At 37.3% G+C, this 18396-nt stretch overlaps 1 long non-coding RNA gene and 1 pseudogene across 1 annotated transcript in view; one reads left to right on the forward strand and one right to left on the reverse strand.

The window, feature by feature from the left end:
* The first annotated feature begins 1449 nt into the window (after nt 1–1449).
* LOC143384031 (uncharacterized) overlaps nt 1450–18396 on the forward strand; it is a 46519-nt gene continuing 29572 nt past the window's right edge. Inside the window, exons 1-2 of the long non-coding RNA XR_013089241.2 lie at nt 1450–1508; nt 2625–2735. This is a non-coding gene — a long non-coding RNA (uncharacterized LOC143384031). The remainder of the gene's footprint in view (nt 1509–2624; nt 2736–18396) is intronic.
* On the reverse strand, nt 11355–13255 carry LOC143384131 (lysosomal dipeptide transporter MFSD1 pseudogene; annotated as a pseudogene).

The raw sequence follows: 18396 nt of genomic DNA on the forward strand, positions 1-18396 counted from the left end.
TTTCTGCTTATAAACAAGGGAAACCCCAAAGTAACAAATTATAACCTCTATCCTTGAACTTCATACTTTCAACTTTTTTGGATTCCCATCCTCTGGTACCCTTGCCTAGACCCAGTATTATTTTGGGACACAAAGTTCAGCTTGACTAGCAAATGAGAAGTGTTCCAGATTTGCATGAACATTTTGTCTGCAAATCCCCTTAGGTACAGTTGCCTGTTTAATTTTTTCTTTTGACACTTCCCTTAGAGAAGGGAAGCCCAAAATTATCTTGCAAGGTTGGTTGGGGATGGGACTACACCTTAACCAATGTGGACATTTCTCACCAAAGGAAGTTTTCTTAACTAGAAGAGGAACTTTGAGCCTTAACCCTAATAGTCACATCTAATTAATTACCTTTACAAAAATAAAGATTAAATTCCCCTTCCAATCCATGTTTGAGTTCAGGGAGTTCACACAAACATTTGTCTTTCAATGCTCTTCAGCAGATCCAAAATGAATACACAATGATTGAAATGATAAAGATGTCAGTTTCCTGTATGACAACATTGCCAAAAATTTTCAAAAAATGCCTGGCTCCTCTTTTCCTGTCTCCTGCTACCAACCCCCCATAGATCTCTGTCCAGAAATAAACAGGAAGACTCTGTGCTTTACACAAGACATTTTAGCTTCGAATGTATAGATAATTCTATCCCGCATTACTAAAAGAATTCTGCTCAGTCCTCTTAAATTCCTGAATGTCCTTGGTGTCTACATTTTGATAAATGTGTCAAGTAAACATTCAAACATTTAAAAAGTAGTACATGCACACTGGAAAAATTTCATACAATACAAACAAACCCTCTTTCTTTTCTATCCCATCCTCTAGCCATCCAATTCCCCCACCCCTTGAAGGAATGAATACACTTATCAGTAGCCGGTTCATAACCAAGAATATTCTGTGCATATGTAAGGGTCTCCGTGTGTCCCTTTCCTTTTTTCAAACCAACTATCACTCAGCTTTAGAATTCTGAGCCCTACGGAGGTCGAAGGAGGGATGACATATTGAAGTGTCCATCACTTCGTGGGTGTCTTCAGATAAAAACACTCTCCCTCTTCCCAGGCAGGAGCTGTTTCCAAACAAACTTTGATATTTAGCTTTTTTGGCTTTCCGGATACTAGCATCTGAGTGTCATGAGATAACACTAAGAACACATTACAAGATCGGAGACAAGAGCTCTGCTGTGAATTCACCTGTGCCCGAACACCGCCTATCAGGTGACTCACTTAGAAAACCGCAGAACAGCTAGCACAAAGTGTTCCACTCCTCTCCCTAGCAACCCTCAACGCCCGTTGTAGATGCCACGGCTGCGCAGGCGCAGATGCGCGCGCGCGGGGGAGGGGGCGCTGCGGTGCTAGGGCGCGTGCGCTGTCGTCAGGGACCACGCGTGTGTTGTGCCCTCCAGTGCGCAGGCGCAGATCCCAGCGGGCGGTGAGGTTTTCTGGCTCTAAGCAGCTCCTGGTTTTCTTAGGTAGAGGGTACAGTTTTATTTCCTCCTTTGGCTTCCTCGTGTCCTAAGTTCTGTTGTGAGATTCTCTTCTTCCTGTGCTCCCAGTTTGGGTCTCGTCTGGCAGAAGGTTTCTAGGAATTTGACAAATCATCCCTGAGTGTTGTACACACCTGTTAATCTATTTCCAATCTCGGGCCAGTCCCTGCAAATCCAATGAATTGAGAAGCCCAGGAATTCCATTTACCCTGTGTCAGTTTCCAAAAGTAAGGACCTTTGGAACTTAACTCCAAAGAATCGCGTCTCTCATGGTCCCCAGTGCCTGCCATATGGTAAGACCTCTACTCAGAACAAAGAATCCGGCCTGTCCTCCCTCTGGAGATGGCCTGCATTCTTCCTTGAATATGTGCCTACTTTTCTAAAGAAGCCTGTGCCTCTGAGGGGAAAAAGAAATCCACCTTTATGGTCTTGTCAAAGATAAAGCCACTAGTTAAAGTGAAGACAGGTTTTAATCAGTAGAATGCTATTATAATAGGGAGGATTCCAGCATGATCTGAACTGAACTTCAGGTTGTACCGAGGTGATAGTAAAGGAATAGGGGAATGAACTGGTAGGTTCAGCATTGGGGCAATGAAAAGTTACAAAATAAGAAGGAAGGGGTTGGTCCGTTTGCAGTCCATCTAGGTTCACTGTTACATGAAGATTAAGGAAGTTGGGCTCCCATCTTCCCAGAGAGGCTGGGAGACAGGGACACAATCTCAGGTGGTGGCTGGAATAAATAAACTCCTTTGATAGCCTTGAGATTTCTCTGGCGGTGGTTTAAGCAAGTCCTGGGTGTTATAGTTTGGCTCTGGAATTCTCCCAAAGGCTAATGTGTTGAAGGCTTGGTCTCCAATATAGCTTTGCTCAGAAGTGGGACTCTTGGGAAGTGATTGGATCATGATGGCTCTGATCTCATTTGGATAAATCCATGGATGGATTAATAATCTGATTGTATTATTCGGGTAAGGATGGAAACTATAGGAGGTGAGGACTCATTGCAGGAAGTAGGTCACTGGGGGCATGCCCTGGATGGCTATATCTTGTTCTTGATCCCTTCCTCCTCCTCTCTGATTCTAAGGTCTCTCCTCTCCTTTTCAGATGCGTGATTTTTCCTTCACCATGCCCTTCTGCCATGATGTTTTTGCCTTGGAACCAACTGACCATGGACTGAAACCTCAAAACTCTGAGCCAAAATGAATCTTTCCTTCTGTAAGTTGATTTTCTCAACTAATTTTGTCACAGCAATAGAACACCTACTAACAAACTCGGTCATCCTGGGGTGTGGTACAGAGATATTAGAAATTGCATTAGTGTTTTGTTCAAGTCCCTGGAGGCTAGTTGAGAAAGGACTCAGAAGAACCTGGCTGGAATTTGATCAAGGAGAGACTCTTTGTTACACTATGTACTTGCAAATTACTATACAAAGGGCTATATTTTAATTACCCTAAAGTTTGAGTTATTGTATTCGTTGGAGAAGAACAGAGTTCCTGGAACATTTTACTCGTACTTTATTTATTGTATGTTTATAGACACATTTCATATGTCATAAATGTGAAAATCCAATGCTATTGGCCAAACTGTTTCATGGTACCTTCCCAATAAGCTTTTTTGTTGTTGTTTGACATTCAGATTGAAGCATATTATGTAGGAGGTAATGTCCAATTCCTCAAATAAAACAATCTGTATAACCGAACATGGCTATCTTAATATTTGTCAATATTTCAAGCACAGAATTCAATTCTCATTCCTTGAGACAGTAACCTGATAATCAATATTTAAAGCATTTTCATGTTATGCTGCATTTAAAACTAAAGCCAAAATGTGTTCCTTTGATATTGTCTAAACTAAGATTAGAACAATAAAAAGATTATGGTACTAGCAAACCAAATTCAACAGCACATTAAAATGAGTATGCATTCTAACTAAGTGATCTTTATTCCTAGGATGCAAGGATGGTTTAACATATAAAATCACTCAGTATAATATACTGCATTAAGAGAATGAAGGACAAAACACATAAAATCATCTTAACAGATGCAGAAAGAGCAGTTGACAGGATGCAATATCTTTTCACTGAATGATTAAGAATAGAAGACATTTTGTCCACAGAATAAGGGTTACCTACAAAAGGCCTACAGCTAACATATTAAATGAGAAAAGACTGAAAATTTTTCCTCTAAGATCAGGGAAAAGGCAAGAATCCCTGCTCTCAACACTTCTATTCAATATAGTATTGGAAGTTATAACCAGAGCAATTAGACAGAAAAAGAAAGAAAATTCTCTAAATTAGAAAAGAAGAAATAGTTTCTGTTCATAGATGACATGGTCTTGTATGTAGAAAATCCTAAATATTCCACAAAAAAATGTTAAAATAACTAAATTCAGCAAAGTTGAAGGATACCATAGCAATATTCATCAGTTATATTTTTATACACTAACAATAACAACCCCAAATGAAATTAAGAAAACGGTTAATAGTAGCATCAAAACAGTAAAAATTAAAAATCAATCTAATTAAGAAAATTAAAGACTAATATAATGAAAACTATGAAATGTTGGTGAAAGAAACCGAAGAAGACACAAAGAAATAGCTTATGCTCGAGGACTGGAAGAGAGTATTGGTAATATATCTCTGATGGTTAATCTGGATTATTAACTTGATTGGATTGAGATAAACCTAGGATTAAGAGATTAATGGGTGTTTCCAGAGACATTGCCATGTGGGACAGTAAACTGAAGGGTAGATTTGCTCTGAATGTGAGCAGCACTGTCCTGTAGCTAGGAAAGCCAGAAGCAGCAAAGTGAACAGAGGAAGCCCTAGAAGATGCAAGCTCTGTTATTCTTGAGCAGGTGTGTCTATTGCTGCTGCCATTGTGTGTGGATGTCAGACCCAGCTTCTTCACTTTTCCATTGTAAAGCTATTCCTGAGGGAGTTTCCATGCCTCTAATCTTGGATGTGGCTGCACCATTGGTCCCTCTCATTCTGAGGCTCTAGCTTCTTGGACTGAGCAGCTACTGGTTCTTCTGGTTCTCTAGTGTGTAGATAGTCATTGAGTAACTGTCCAGCTTCTGATGATGTAAGACACCCTAATAAATCCTGTTTCATAATGGTACACATACATTTCCTATTAGTTCCGTTCCTCTAGAGAACCCTACCTAGTACAGATTTTGGTCCCAGAAGTGGGGGCTTTGCTGTGACTATACCTGACCATATGTTTCAGAAGTGTTTGGAACTGGTTTGTGAGAGGAGTTTGGAAAAGTCTGGAGATGCAGACTAGAAAGGCCTTAAAATGTTGTAGGCAGAATTTAGTGGGCAATTACGGTGGAAGCTCAAAGGACCAGAATGCCAACAGGATGGTAAAGATTGTGTGCATAGGTTTCAGACTTTTTGTTTGTTTTTACTACTGGGGATTGAACCTGGGGTTTTATCACTGAGCTATGTCCCCAGCCCTTTTAATTTTATTTTTCGACAAGGTCTTGCTAAGTTTCTGAGACTGGCCTTGAATTTGTGATCCTCTTGCCTCAGCCTCCTGAGTCATTGGGATTACAAGTGTGTGCCACTTTGCCCAGCTCATGAGGTTTCAGATGGAATTGTGAGGACTCTATTGGAAACTGGACTAGAGGTCATTCATGTTACATTCTGGCAAAGGACTTGGTACATTTTGTGCATGTCCTGGGTATTTCAATGAGGATGAATTTAAAGTCATGGGATAATTAATTGGGTGGAGGAAATTTCAAGGCAGCATAGCATTTGAGGAGTGGCATGAGTATTGCTGGTAGCTTTTGGCTAGGTTTACTGTGAGAATTAGGATAAAAAAGCAGAGCAGAAAGATTTTAAAAACTTGTAGTTTAGCCAGAAAAGTGCATATAAAATTGTGGTTGCTAAAGATATTAGAGCCATTAAAGAGAAACCAAGTTCTTTGTACAGAGATAATAGGAAAGTTGCCTTGAGGGCACCTGAGGAATTAGTAAGATCCTATTATTCACAGGCTCAAAGGTCTAAAAATGAAGACTCATTTGAAAAACTTTGCTTTAAGAAGAGACTGTAGGAGCACCCTGCTGCCACAGGACCACCTAGAAAAGATATTTCCCCAGGATTTGGTTCACTGTGTTCAGTCATCCAGGCACTCAGAGACCACTACAGCCAGAGTCTAAGCAGGCCTGCTACTGTTCCAGTTGGTGGTGGACCTTGGCTTCATCCACATTGGTGCTGGTTTCAGAGGAATGCAAAATGTTAGAGTTAGGGGACCAAGGAGGCTCCCACTGAGATTTCAAAGGAAGGCCTGGGAGGCCAGGCAATGTGTGAGCAGGGTTGGAATTCCTGTGAGTGGCCCCTGAGGGCAATTATGAAGCTGTGAAAGTGAAACTGGAGCTTCACTGAAGATCCCAAGAACTTAGAGATGCCAGAAACACAGAACATTTATTTAAGGTCACATCTAGGCAGTGAGAAGAGATAGCCCAACAGAGAGGACATGTGAGCTACATACCTCATTAACAAGCCATACTATTATTCCTAAGACAATTAAGACTAAAGCTACTAAAATATTTAAAACTAAACAACTAAAGTATAGAAAATAAAAAAAGAAAAAGACATACTACACAAATTATAAATCAAATAACTTTTTGGAACTATTAATTGTCAAGTATTATTTATTGAGTAACATTAATAAGGACAAAAATTTGACTCTTATTATATCACAAAGAAGAATCCTGTAGGAAATAGTATAATTACAAACAAGTATGCAACTAACATATATCTGGAAAAATACAAAGAAAAAAGAAAGAATTACAATGAAGAACTGACAATACGCAGTCATCATGGAAATCTTTTTTTAAATATAAATCTCTCTCAGCTTCACAGATCTTGCAAACTAACAATATATGTTATATGTGGTACATATATGTATTATATATGTATGTGTATTGTATTTATATGTATATATGAAATCCTATAACTAAAATGGAATGCCCATTATTTAAAAATTGAACATTTACCCAAAGTTAATCAAGTATAAAGCCCCAATAAATGTCTATGTGTGCATTTCTTTTTTTTTCCTTTTAAGTTTTTGCATAAAAACATCACCTTTCATTCTTAATTTTCACTAAAAATCTGAGTAATATATTTCTTGATGGAAATGGAAATTGTATAATTTATCAAGAAATGTGGTTATAATTCTCAGATACAATCTTATCAGTCATTTCTCTATGACCACAATGCAAATGTGGCTGGAACACGCACACAGGGTAGAAGTGTAAGGTACTGAGGCAGCGGTGGCTGGCGATTGTGACGAGAACATACGGGTGGCTTGGGAGCTGGAGCCCCTCTCTCAGCGGTTTCCACGGCCACTTAGAGGACCCTATGATACTGTGGAACTAATCAGATTAAAGGATAATGGAATGTCTATGCTGGAAGCAGAAGGCCCAGCGTGAGGCCACGGGGTATTCACTGAGATCACCCCTCAGGAAGCAGACAGCTTGCCATCCAGGCGAGCACATTGCTGCTCTGCTCTTGCAGACTCTATGTGTGCATTTCTAAATCATATTGATCTTGCCAATTTATAAAGTTTATATAAATACTTTAAATGTTTGTTAAATTAATCATAATATTAGAAAAAGAAGACCAGCCGAAATATGGGTTTAGCATTTAAAGGAATTTAAATTTTTTTTTTTTGGTGGTACTAGGGATCAAAATCAGGGCCTAGGCCATGCCAGCCAGTGTTCTACCACTGAACTACATCCCCAGTCTCTCAAAAAAAATTTTTTTTTCTTCTCAAAACTTTTTAAAGAAAAAAATCCTGCAATCTTATTAGTGTGCATTCATTTCTTCACAGTGGGAAACATAACTTTTTTCTCGTGTTTTATACAAAAGATCAACATTATTTCAGGGTTTAACATTTTGAAAGTTGGGGATATTATTATGGAGTCCACATTTACAGGAAGTACTTAAGTTTGTGAATTAGAGCTAGATGGGGTGACCTTGTCATTGTTGGTTCATTTGAGGGTATAAAGTGCTTATTTTATTTATCTTTTATATGGTGCTGAGAATCGAATCCAATGCCTCACACATGCTAGGCAAGTGCTCTCCCACTGAGCCACAACTCTAGTCCCTCTCTGTACCATATGTTATATCTGAAATTGGTTCTCTTTTTTAAATATTTATTTTTAGTTGTAGTTGGACACAATACCTTTATTTATTTATCTTTTATGTGGTGCTGAGGATTGAACCCAGTGCCTCACACATGCTAGGCAAGCACTCTGCCACTAAAAGCCACAACCCCAGCCCCTCTCTTGTTTCCTTTACTGAAAAATTATAAATAACATCAAGTCATTTCCCCCACACACTGCAGTTCACATCTCTAAAACCCAATTTCTTAACTATGGTGCCACATTGCATCAGATATTTAGGTATCTCTGCTTTCCTTCAAAATGTCTTTTAATGGTTTCATTTGAATCAGAATCCAAAGTTCAAACATTGCTTTTTTAGTTTTGTGTCTAAGTCTTTCTTGATCTAAAGAACCTCCTCTTATTTCTTATTCTTTTCTTCTCATGCCTCTGACTTGGTGCAGAAATGAGTGGCCTATAAAATTTCCCATATTCTGGACGTGTGTGTTTGCTTCTGTGTGGTGTTGTTTAACTTGTTCCTCTAGCTCCATACTTCCATTAAATAGATTTTAGCTTTAGAGCATGCATTTTCAACAGGGGAGTTACTGGAAACTTTACGTCTTCCTTTTCTGATGTTGTATCTTTATTTTAATGCTCGCTCCCTAGTTGATGTTACTGTAGTTTGTTTTAGTCTTTTAAAGTATTTTACTGATTATCTTTCTTTGCAACAGAAATATGGACTGATATGACAGACTGCTAGACATTCCCCAGTACCCCTGTCTCTTCTTTTCCAGTATTAAAAACTGCTGATCTAACTGGCCAGGATCACTTTTCATATGATTTTCTCAATTTGGGGTCTCCCAGACCATTTAGGTAGAATACATTCAATGTCAAAGCCATGAGATGGACTGTTTGTACATCTCATAAGAGAGTTTTAATTTTTCTCTCCAGAGGCCAGAGCAAGGACGATTTCTTTTTAATCCATCATTTCATTTAAATTTAACATGGCTTAGGTTTAATATGAAATTGCTGTTTTCACATGATCCTGACTCTATTGGACTGTTAGGATGTTGATACCCATGAACTCATGCTATAATTCTCCTCCTTTAAAACACAGCTACATTACTTTATATCCTTTCTGGGCCTTATCCTTTGTTTACTTTGACCCTTGACATGTGGGAAATTTCAACATCTCTGTGAATAATCTGGCCAACACCCTAACTTTGCAGCCTCTTGCCTATTCTGAACCTGAGGAGCTGTGAATTCTACTCCCAAAGCCAGACCTTTGCTCTTTGTCATCATCCAAACTAGACTGCAATATTTTCACAATATTAAATCCTGATATATAATTTCCTGATCATAATCTGTTTATCCTTCAGCTTTCTTGCAGCCTTACACTTTGCACTTTAAGCCCTCTAATCTCTTCATATATTTCCTCTGAAGTCCATTAGTACCCCTGTGTTGTTACAACTTCTTTTCCTTTCCAGTGGACATTCCATGGTGCAGTATTCCACTCACATTCTTTCTTTGCTTCCTACAGTGTTCACTGTACGAAGCTCTACCTGGGGTTAATGTAATCCTGATGGCTCTTCATTTTTATACTTAAAATAAAGGCAAATGGGCATTGTTTTGAAAATACATTATCAAGTACTGGACCAGTGCTTTCTAGGAAGTTGTGAATTGGAGGTGGCAGAGCCATGTAATAGGAGGAGCCTAGAGAAGAGCCATTTACTGACTATGTTGTTTATTTCGGCAAAAGAGAAAATTTAGTTGTGTTTTAGCCATCACACATTTGGGAATTTTTAAAAACAGAACCATTACTTTAATAAAACAGATACCATTTTTTTTTTTTTTTGTAGTGAGAATTGAACCCAGGGGCACTTAAGTTCTGAGCCACATCCCAGCCCTTTTTTGTATTGTATTTAGAGACAGGGTCTCACTGAGTTGCTTAATGCCTTGCTAAATTGCTGAGGCTGGCCTTGAACTCGAAATCTTCCTGCCTCAGCCTTCTGAGCTTTAGGGATTACAGGCATGTGCCACTGCACCCAACACCATATTAAATTTTATTTTTCATTAGGAATAAGAAAATTATATGTATAAACAGTTATATAATATTTTGTTCCTCTGTTTTAAAATACATTATCGGGCTGGGGTTGTGGCTTAGCAGTAGAGCACTTGCCTAGCACATGCAAAGCCCTGGGTTTGATCCTCAGCATCACATAAAAACAAATAAAATAGAGGTATTGTGTACAACTAAAAAATAAATATTAAAAAAATAAAATACATTATCAATTACATAATTAAAAATAACACACACTTGAGATAACATTTCATCAAAGGAAATATACAAGTGATTGACAAGCATATTAAAAGGATGTTTGACATCATTGGTCATTAGATAAATGTAAATCAAAGCCTCAATGAGATACCATTGAGGCTTTGATTTAGTAGGCTATAATAAAAAAACAAGTCAGAAAATAATATTACTGTTATTTATTACTGGCAAGAATGTGGAGAAGTAGAAACCTTTATTAATTTTTGATTGTAATGTAAATTGGAAAATAGTTTGTTGATTCCTCAAAAAAGTAAATATAGAATAGCCATATGACTCAGCAATTCCATTTGTAGGTTTATACCCCAAATAATTGAAGGCAGGTGTCCAAATAAAACTTTCATCTGAATGTTCATATAAACACTATTTACAGTGGTCAAAAGGTGGAAGCAACCTAAATGTAAATTAATAAATTTAAACAAATTATGATATATACATATCATGGAATATTCAGTCATAATAAAGAAATGAAATACTGATACATGCTTCAGCTTTGGATGAGTCTCTAAAATATTCTAAGAAACCAGAGGTCACATATTGTATGATTTCTTCTCTGTGGAATATCCAGAATATTCATAGAGATAGAAAGATGACTAGTGATTTCCAGGGACTGGGCAGGGAGAGGGAATAATAAGTGGGTACTTAATAGGTGCAGAATATTCTTCTAGGGTGATGAAAATGCTTTGAAAATAGAAAGAAATGTTTGTGCTAAATGCCATTGAATAGTACATTCTGAAATAGTTAATATTATGTGAATTTTGGTCCAATTAGAAAAGAAAAATGTAACAACTATAAAACTAACTCAATAAGTAAATAAAAATTAACTACTTGTAATCTTCATGCCCAGAGATGACTACTATTACTATTTTGCTGTGGTAGGTTTTTTATATGTAGGCTTTAAAAAAGTGAGAACACACTGGATATAATTATTGGTAAAACATGTTATTTTATTTAATAGAATTTTGCTTCAATATGACAAAAATAGCACATAATGATAGAAATTATATCTTGATTGTATCCATGTTAGCATCTTCATTGTGATATTGCACTATGGCTTTGCAAGAAGTTGGCTTTGGTCAGCTTCCTTTTTTTCATTGCTTTTATCATATGTTGTTATTATACATATTCATTTGGTGTTGTTTAATTCAATCACTTGGTTAAGGTGGAGTCACTTTACAGAGTTGTGATGGGAGGATTAAATGAATGACAGGTGGTCCATGAACCTTACTGCTTCCTGTTCTTCTTCAACATTGGCTTTGGGGCAGATACACATCATCCCTGACTTCACTTTCCCACTATAATTGCCTCTTGGTGGAGGTAGTAGTTATCTATGACTTGAGAATATTAAAGAAAATTATGAAAACTTTCAAGCATACACAAAAGTAGAAAATAATTTAGGTTCCCACTTGGGCATGATTCATCAAATAAAGGAAGACCACAGATAAAAATGACAAAGAAATACAGGAAGTGAAGAAAACTTCTAGAAGCAAATGTCCCGAGTATCCAGTATCAGGCCAGTGATAATGGAAATGATGGCCAGCCCCAGGTTCTGAATGGACTGCACGAAGCCATATGCAGTGCCCAGCTGATGTTCAGGAACATCAATCTGGGAACATCAATCCAGGTGAACTTCAGCATTTTCTGTCAAATGCCACCATTGGCCATAGTGCACAGGCGAGCAATGAATAGGAGAGTCCCAGAGACACATAGCGATCCAAGGATTCCTCATGGTGAAGACCAGCATCATGTGGGACACACGAGTGGTGGTCACTGCACACAGAATCCAAATTATGTTTTTCCCTGTCTTATCCACCAAGAGCCCAGATATTGGGGACAAGTGTGCTGCTATGACAAACACGACACTGTTAACTGTACTTGCTGCCTAGGAAGACCGTTCAAATTTCTCTAAAGAAAATTTTTCCCAGTCCAGTAAAAGGACACTGCAACCTAGTAGCAGACACAGATGATAAATATCAGCCATAGAGGGAAGGAGAAGTCCTTTCTATCAGCCAACTTTTAACTTTACCTGTTTTTCCTTATTGTTTGTGAAGGATTCTATCTTCTTACCAACAAACATGGATACATGTTTCCATTTATTTAGATCTTATTTCTTTGATTATTGTTTTAGGCTTTTCATTGTACAAGTTTTACATCTCCAGGAAATTTACTCTTAAGTAGTTTATGTTATTGTAATTGTTTTTTAAATTTCATTTTAGTTTGTTCATTGATAGTATAGGGAAATAGAGTTGATTTTTGTTTACCAACCTAGTATCTTGCAACCTAATTTTTTAGTGGATTCCTTAGGATTTTCTTTAAACAAGATCATGACATCTGCAAATAGAGATCACTTTGCTTCTTTTTTCCCCCAATCTTTTTATTTCTTGTCCGGTTGCCCTGGCTAGAATCTCCAGCAAAGGGTTGGTAATAGATACCCTTGTATTGATTCTGATATTTGAGGGAAATTATTAATTCCTTCACCACCCTTGTATTGATTCTGATATTTGAGGGAAATTTTTAATTCCTTCACCACTAGGTGTGATTTTTCCTATGGGTTTTTCATGATGCTGTTTATCAGTTTGAGGAAGTTCTTAGATCTAAGTTTGTGGATTTTTTTTTAATCAAGAAAAGTTGTTGGATTTTGTTGTGTTTTTTGCATCTACTGAGATAATCAAATGATTTTTATCCTTTATTTTCTTTATTCTCTTAACATGGCATATTATACTAATAAATTTTCCAATGTAAGACCAACTTTGCATTCCTGGAATAATTCCCACTTGGTTGTGATATATAGACCTTTTGATATGTTATATGAGTCAGTTGGCTAGTTTTGTTAGGCTTTTTGCATTGACATTCATAAGAGATATCAATATATAGTTATTTTTGAGACAGATCTTGCTATGTTGCCCGGAGAGGTCTAAAATTCCTAGACTCAATTAATCCTACCTCCTTGGCCTTCTGAGTGCTGGAATTACAGGCTCATGCCACCACACCTGGGTAATACATAGTTTTGTGTGTGTAGGTGATTGGTTTGTCTGGTTTTTCTATCAAGGTAATATTGATCTTATGGAATGTATTAGGAAGTGTTTTATCTTTTCTATATTTGGAGAGAAGTTGAGGGAATTAATGATAATTGTTTAAATGTTTCGTAGAATTTATCTGTGAAGCCATATGTTTTTGGGGATTTTCTTAATGAGAAAGTGTAAATTACTAATTCAATATCTTTACTATCATAGGAGTTTTCAATTTCTTCTTGAGTTGGGTTTGGCAGTTTGGGGCTTTCTAGAAATTTGTCCATTTCATCTAAGTTATCTCATTTTTTGACATATGTTTGTTTTCAATGATCCCTTATAACCCTCTTTATTTTTTTAAGTTCAAGATTAATGTCCCTCTTTCGTTCATGATTTCAGTACCTAGTCTTGTCTCTCATTTTGTTGATCAGTCTAGGTAAAGCTTTGTCAATTTTGTTGATCTTTTCAAAAACCAAATTTGGTTTCATTGATTTTATTCTTATATTTTGTCCTGTTTTTCATTCCCTTTATTTTTGCTTTAACTTTTATTGTTTCTTTCTTTCTGACTGCTCTGGGTTTAGTTTGATTTTCTATCCCTATATCTTAAGGTGGAAGTTTAGTTTATTGATTTTGAGATTTTTTTTTTCTTTTTAAATATTGACATTTAAAGCTAAAAATTTCCTTCTAAGCACTACTTTAGCTCTATGCCATAGTTTTGGTATGTTGCATTTTCATTTTTATTCGTTCTTTTTGTTATTTTTTGCAATACTGGGGATCAAATCCAGGACCTCATGCATACTAGGCAAGTACTCTACCACTAGCTACCAGCTCCTCACTCATTCTTTTAAAAATTATTTATTCTTTAAGCATCGTGTCTTTTTATTCTTTGAACATACTTAAAATAGGGGCCTTGAAATCTTTGTTAAGTCCAAAATCTGGGCCTTCTCTAAGGCAGCTTTTATTGCTCGTTCCTCCTCCCCAACTTCTTGTTTTGGGTCACATGTTTTTGTTTCTTTGCATGACTCATAATTTCTTGTTGTGGAAATTTGTATATTTCAGATAATATTTTGTAGAAATTCTGGATATTGGTCTTCCTCTTGCCTATTGTTATTTGTTTGTTCATTTATTTAGTTAATTGGCTGAATAGTTTACTGAAGTATATTTTCCCACTGTATGCATTCTCTGAGAGTCAAACCTTAACCGTACACACAGGCTCTCTGAAGTGCTAGGTTACTGCTGTTTACCAGTACTCTTATCTCTCCTTACTTCAGTCTCAGTTTCTGGGTAGTCTAACTACATTGGTAGCACATGGAACTATTAGACTCTAGCACTTGCCAGCTGATTTTTAAATTGTTTTTGTCAATGTCTGGGACACATATTGCTCTACAGTCTGATCCAAGCCATCAGGCCCCTATATGAGGGCAGTCTTTGAGACTTGCTTTGAATCCAGGAGGGCTTTTCTTAGTTGTCTATTTTTCTGGTTCTCTCTTTTGATTTTCTAGCTCATCTGCCACTTTAGTTGTTGTTACTAGTTTGGTAGAGCTAAGAGCCTTCTACTAATTGCTTACCTCCAAAATATTCATTGTTTTTTGCCAACACACTGAGGCACAAACTTCCCCATGTTTCTTTAAACATAAATTAAGTCCTCCTAAGAAGAGCTACTGAGCTGTTCGTTCTTAAGGTCTACTTCTCTCTTTGGACATAATCTCTGGGCTACTGCTCTAGAGTAGGGGACAGGGACTGTAGTCCTCTTCTCCTGAAGTGACATATCTGCCTTGGTCTACAGGTGGGGTATTGGATGTAGATGGTAGCCCCTAGTCTTTTCAGCTCGCTTCTCCTGGCATGGAACCTATGACTGTGAAAAAGGGTAGAGGCATGTGGGACCCAGTATTCTCAGCATTCAGTGCCTAGATAGGATTTCTGCCCTACAAGTTGGGATTAGATTTTGCAAGGGAGTCGCAGTCCAGTCCCCTGCCCGGAAAGAGCTTCTTCAGTGCAGAGCTTGGTGTGGTCATGAGAGATGCTAGCTACCTTCCTTCCTAATCTTAGACAAAGAGCTGGAGGGAAGGAGAGTCCCACTGTTTTGAAACCCTCGTCCCAGACAAGAGCCTTGAAGGAGAGGAAGCTCCATCTTCTTGTGCACCCTGCTTGGATTAGAATTTCTGTCACACTGAACTGGGGGGAGATCAAATCAGGTGGTGGCTTATATGCCACAGACTCTTACTGTTCTCTGCTTGCTATATACTTGGGACAATATCTAGAGGTTTTAAGTGGATATTTTTCCATAGTTTTTACTCTTTAAATATTTATTTCACTGGGGAGAGTGTCAGAATTCTCACATTGACTGAATATTCCAGAAGTGTGGTTACCTTAGAAGTTTTTACTTATCCATCATTTTAGTATAAAAAATTCAAACAGCAAGGCTGAAAGAATTTCACATTGAAGATTTATATTCTCCTCACCATGATTCTACCATTAGCATTTTTGTTATAGTTCTCTTATAATGTATCCGTCCATCTTTTCATGTGTCTACCTGTCCTTCGATCTCATGTAGACAACAGTAAATTCTCATAAATATTTCAGCATGTATCTCATTAACTAGAACTCAATATTTATATTTTTTGGGGTAAATTTGCATACATTGAAGTACAAAAATCATAAGCACACAATCACTTATTTTGACAAATTCTGCAGTGATGTAAACTAAATTCTTACCAGGATGAGGAACATTTTTATTAGCCCACAAAGTTCCCTCATGTGTCTCCTCTGTCCAGAGGAAAACACTGTTCTGATTGTCTTCTAAGATATGCAGGTATTACTTATCTTCTGTTTGGAACCAGATATAAAAGAAATCATACAATGTGAATTTTTTTATGTAAGACTTCTTGTTGTATGCTTTTGAGAGGCATCCACATATGTGCATTAGTAGTTCATCCCCCCCACACACACACTTCTTTTTGTTTGTTTGTTTTGGAGTGGTGGGGATTGCTCCCAGGGTCTTATGCATGCTAAGCAAGTGCTCTACCACTGAGCTGTATCCTCAGCTCAGTTTATCCCTTTTAATTGAAGAAAAGTATGGAATGATATGAATTTAACAATTTTCTTATTCGTTTTCTGAATTACAGTCACTAAATTATCCTACTGGAAGATTTTAGTCTGAGAATTTATATCATCTCATTTACTCTTTAGATAGCTCATTCTGGGTAGGAATGGAAGGCGAGCTTTATGGGGAGCAGGACAAGGAGAATCAAATCCCATTAGGAGGCTGTTGTTGCAGTTCAGGTGAGGTTTGGATGAACACTGTAGTAGTAGAGATGGTGAAAGATGTCTGGCTCAGTACGTTTTGGGGGAAGTTGAGCTCTCAGGTCTTGCTAATGATAAGATATGGAAGGTGCAGAAAGAATATGACTCTAAAAATGACTATTCCTTTAACCATTCCTTTAACTATACTTTACCATCATGGGAGTGAAGTGTCAATAAAAACCAGGTTAGAAACTTTCTGCTTAGATATTTGGCTAAAAACCAGATTGTAATCAGTTGCCAAGTATTTGCCAAGTTCTTATAGAAAGCAATTGATTAATTTGTAGGCTACACCCTGTGAATACATAAAACCCTTCAGAAAATCAGAACAATCTGTAGCTTTCTGGCCAAAGTAATATCACTATTAAAAACGTCATTCAAATGCAAATCAAAACCACCCTAAGATACCATCTCACTCCAGTAAGATTGGCAGCCATTATGAAGTCAAACAACAACAAGTGCTGGCGAGGATGTGGGGAAAAGGGTACACTTGTACATTGCTGGTGGGACTGCAAATTGGTGCGGCCAATTTGGAAAGCAGTATTGAGATTCCTGGGAAAGCTGGGAATGGAACCACCATTTGACCCAGCTATTGCCCTTCTCGGACTATTCCCTGAAGACCTTAAAAGAGCGTACTATAGGGATACTGCTACATCGATGTTCATAGCAGCACAATTCACAATAGCTAGACTGTGGAACCAACTTAGATGCCCTTCAATAGATGAATGGATTAAAAAAATATGTCATTTATACACAATGGAGTATTACTCAGCACTAAAAAATGACAAAATCATGGAATTTGCAGGGAAATGGATGGCATTAGAGCAGATTATGCTAAGTGAAGCTAGCCAATCCCTAAAAAACAAACACCAAATGTATTCTTTGATATAAGGAGAGCAACTAAAAACAGAGCAGGGAGGAAGAGCATGAGAAAAAGATTAACATTAAACAGGGACGAGAGGTGGGAGGGAAAGGGGGAGAGAAGGGAAATTGCATGGAAATGGAAGAAGACCCTCATTGTTATACAAAATTACATATAAGAGGAAGTGAGGGGAAAAGGAAAAAAATCAAGGGAGAGAAATGAATTACAGTAGATGGGGTAGAGAGAGAAGATGGGAGGGGAGGCGAGGGGGGATAGTAGAGGATAGGAAAGATAGCAGAATACAACAGACACTAGTATGGCAATATGTAAAAACGTGGATGTGTAACCGATGTGATTCTGCAATCTGTATACGGGGTAAAAATGGGAGTTCATAATCCACTTGAATCAAATGTATGAAATATGATATGTCAATATCATATTTGTAATGTTTTGAACAACCAATTAAAAAAAAAAGTCAGTTAACTGAAGTGTTTGGATCCTTAGCTTACCACCCCCGGCTCTGCCCACACATATCACTTGACCTAGCACTTCTGAGCTATTGGCTTTAGGATGCAATTTCCTATTTCTCTCAAACAGGAAACTTCTAAATGTTGGCCTATTCTTATCTGAGTCTTCAAACATATCCCTGTTTCTCAGAATGGAAGTTTCTGTGATTGGTTAAATGATATTCCCCCTAAATATTATGTGAGGAATGAGCCCTTTACATATAATAGAGATGAGATTGATGTTTTTGTTTATTAAACAGATATTTATTGAGTGCCTACTATGTGCTAGCAACTCTGGGAATGAGATAGTCCTTTTCCTCAAAGAATATGTCATTTGTCGTCCCCACAATTTATATTCCTTGTTCAACAATAGTTACTAAGTATCATTAAGTAAACATACATATAAGTAATTTTTAATTTTTAAACTGTAAAGATCTATAAAAAATGTTCATCATTACTAACAGTAAAAAAAAAAAAAAAAAAACAATTAACTGCCTTTACCCTCCTCCAAACCCAGAACTACCATCTCTAACCCTCACCACTACTACCAAATCTCACATGAACTGCAACAACAGCCTCCTAATGGGTTTACATTCTCTGCAGTTAGCCATTTAAGTCAGTATTGATTTCAGGTGGAACAAAACTAACTTTCTGAAATTCACCTCATTTTTATGAATGCTAGCTCCATGTGCCTATTGCACTTAATGTCCTCGGAAAGAATATGTAAACTGGATCATTTTACTGTAGTGTGATAAATGCT

Source organism: Callospermophilus lateralis, chromosome 18 (assembly GCF_048772815.1).
Source record: "Callospermophilus lateralis isolate mCalLat2 chromosome 18, mCalLat2.hap1, whole genome shotgun sequence".
Taxonomy (NCBI): domain Eukaryota; kingdom Metazoa; phylum Chordata; class Mammalia; order Rodentia; family Sciuridae; genus Callospermophilus; species Callospermophilus lateralis.